This window comes from Microtus ochrogaster, chromosome 4 (genome assembly GCF_000317375.1).
Source record: "Microtus ochrogaster isolate Prairie Vole_2 chromosome 4, MicOch1.0, whole genome shotgun sequence".
NCBI lineage: Eukaryota > Metazoa > Chordata > Mammalia > Rodentia > Cricetidae > Microtus > Microtus ochrogaster.
The window spans coordinates 42,155,304-42,158,464 of record NC_022011.1 but is presented as its reverse complement, the minus strand read 5'-3'; the positions used below and the strand labels follow the sequence as shown (position 1 = coordinate 42,158,464).

General features: G+C 49.1%; 1 protein-coding gene across 8 annotated transcripts in view; it reads right to left on the bottom strand.

The window, feature by feature from the left end:
- Gapvd1 (GTPase activating protein and VPS9 domains 1) overlaps positions 1-1,625 on the bottom strand; it is an 81,036-nt gene extending 79,411 nt beyond the window's left edge. For 4 of the 8 annotated variants that reach the window (XM_005346008.3, XM_013345944.2, XM_005346009.3 and 1 more), the window contains exon 1: positions 1,509-1,625. The gene's annotated coding sequence lies outside the window, so the exon portion shown is untranslated. Of the gene's footprint in view, positions 1-891; positions 989-1,508 lie in introns of all 8 variants that reach the window. The other 4 variants (XM_013345943.2, XM_005346010.3, XM_026777328.1 and 1 more) reach the window with 2 other exon arrangements.
- Between the last annotated feature and the right edge of the window lie 1,536 nt (positions 1,626-3,161).

Genomic DNA, 3,161 nt, shown 5'->3' with positions numbered 1-3,161 from the left:
CGCCAAGACAAAATCCTCTCCAAAGTTTTCTTACTTTGTTTTTTGTTATTGAGACAGCTGTCCAGGAACTCAATTTGAAGACCAGGCTGGCCTCCACAGAGAGTCTCCTGCCTCTGCCTCCTGAGTGCTGGGATTAAAGGTGTGTGCCACCACCACCTGATCTAAAGTTTATTTTTATTTCAGGAATTCTCCATCACTTTGTGCCATGTATTTACCTCTTTGATAATCTATTGAACCTTAAAGACTCCTCAGATTGCTTTTAAACGCAAAATTCATACAAGTACAGGCAGATCTCTGTGAGTTCCAGGCCAGCCTGGTCTACAACAGCTAGTTCCAGGACAGACTTCAAAGCAACACAGAGAAACCCTGTCTTGATAATAAATAAATAAATTTATATGAGTATAAAGGAAACCTATTATACTGACATTATGAAATGAAAAATGGACGTGTACAACTACAGCATATTACATAGGGTATAACCGAAACTCCCAAACTCAAGACACTCATCGATAAACAGATATGATATATTGAGATAGCTCCAGCTGTAAACATGACAGAAAAATATCTGTAATTTCTATTGGTGGCAAGTTCACAGGGGTTGCTAGTATTATTGTGATTTGTTGCCTGCTTTCAGAACTGAAGGCAACAGTCGGTTTCAATTATTGGTTTATAAATAAAGGTGTAAAAGGTGTAATTTTACCCTCATTCTCGCAGAAGAACCAATACACTCCATCGACATTCAATCCACTGAAGAACAGCGTGCTGGAAACTTTAGTGCCAAGGCCAGAGTTTCCGAGGCAAGTCTATTTTGCTCAACTCAAAAGTTTCATCTTGTGAAGCTTGATTTCACTCAATATTAACATTAAAGAACAGAGTCCTCCTTGTACCTACCTCTCATCTAACACCTCACCGTATCTCACTTTATGCAGGATAATGCATTGAATCCCGTTCGTTTCTGCGGTCTGCCCAGCCAGCAGCAGTGACAATTCTGCCGGTCCATAAAGGCGACATTGAAGGAAGAGGGGAGGGTGGAAAGAACGGACACTTGAAGACCACCACCAGCAAGTGCACAGACGCCAAGCCCGGCGCGCGTTTGCGAGTGCGCGGCGACCCCAGCACCGAGCGTCCGGAGCGTCACGGGCGGCGCTCCGAAGCCATTCGGTCCGCTCCTGGCCTCCGCGGCTCGGCTGCCCACCTGCCCCAGACGCCCACGGAGGCGACCCGTGCTACTGCGCCCCTTCCCGCCGCGTCGCGCTCCCGCCCCATCCCCCACGGCCCTGTGTCCCCGCCGCCTCAGGCCGGCCCGGGGCCCGCACGCCGCCACCTCTCCCGCGGGGGCCGCGCGGCTTCCTACCATAGCGCACGCCGTTGGGCACGGGGCAAGCCCGGAGCCCGGGGATCCGGGCGGGGCGGCCGTCAGGCGCGGGCTACGGTGCTAGGCCGGACGGCGGGGCTACCGAGCCTGGAGCGGCGCACGCGGCGCGGGCCGTCCGAGGACGCGCACTCACCGAGGAGGTCATGCGGAGGACGGCGCCCAGGTCCCCGCCGGACGGCCGCTCGGCCTCCGAGCCGTCGCCGTCGCCCTCGCTGCGAACTGCCACCGCCGCCCAGCCGCCGCCACAGATCGCCAGTCGGTTTCCCTGCCTCCTGCGGCGGCGCTGCCCCCTCGCCAGTGCGCGTGCGCGGCGCCGCGGGGCCCCCTGGGATCGGTGGTCCGGTCGGCGGCCGCCCTTCCGCTCCCGGTAGAGCCGCCTCGCCAGGACCTGTCTGCCGAACCCCGCTCTCACCTCTCGGTGTACCTGGTGCTGGAGATGACGTGTGCAAAATAAATAAATAAATAAATAAATAAATAAATAAATAAATAACTCTTCTCGCTTGCCCCCCCACACACACTCAGGCACGCACGCACTCTCAAAAGCTATGTCAGTTGGGCGGTATCTTCATTTTTAGTATTGAATCTAATTTTCCCCTTCTCATTTGGTCGAATTTTATTGTAAACCATACAGTAACATTATATAGGTTTAAATTTTGTGTGGTTTTTAAGCAAAAATGACACATAACACGTCAAGTTAGCAGAAACGAACAGTCATAGAAACCTTAGCATTTGAACATACATTAAAGGTCATCGGTGCAGCTCACGCCCGTGCAAGGATACCCTGCAAGTTCAGCCAGACGGCCTCCCGGTGTCACTTCTGTTTCGGAGGTTCCGATATTAGGCAGATCACAACCTCTAAGAAGTGCAGCATCCTCCACTGTTGGACAGCTCTAAAGGTTAAAAAGTTCTGCCTCTGCTGAGCTGAAATCGGCTTCCCTTTTCTTTCCTCCCTTTGCTAGTAGCTAGGCTGCCTGTAGCAAAGTTTGGTTCTCACTTGACAGCCCTTCAAAACATTGAAGACGAGGAATACATCCAAAAACGCCAGGAGACCACAAAAATAAAATTAAAAAAATAAAGAATGAAAACTCATCTTCCCAACTATTTCAAATGTAAATCAGATCCCAGCCTGCTTTCTACTACTTTTCTGTGCACCTCCTTAAAACTCATCAGAATTTAAATGGCATGGTAGCTCACACCTGTAGGAGCTGAGGCAAGAGTTCAGACCAGGCCGAGCTACAGCAAGTCCAGGCCAGGCAGAGCTACCCTGTGAGATACAAAAGAAATCCTGTGACTCACAAAAGAAATTTTTTGACTGAATTTACTTCCTATTTGCTACTTCATTACAACAGCATTGTGAGTAGCTTGTCAGATGTTATTGCTACTATGTTGCCATTCAACAGAGTCCAGAAGTGGTTCAATTAAAGATAGTCAGCCTGTTACATTGTACAAAGCACCAAAAAGATGAAAGAGCAAGTGGATACAATTTACAATCTAAATTGGAGAGGAACTCCCATAGATTAGGAAATGTAAGAATAAACCAAATTACAAAGTGCTGTGAGAGTCCAGAGAAAGAGAGCTATTAAATTAAGAAAACAGGACTCAGACTGGAATTGGTGGCTCACGACTTTAATCCCAGCATTCTGTGAGTTCCAGGACAACCAGGGTTATATAGAGAAGAAAAAGGAGTAGGAGGAAGAAGAGAATGGAGGAAGGGAAGAAGAAAGAAAGAAAGAAAGAAAGAAAGAAAGAAAGAAAGAAAGAAAGAAAGGAAGGAAGGAAGGAAGGA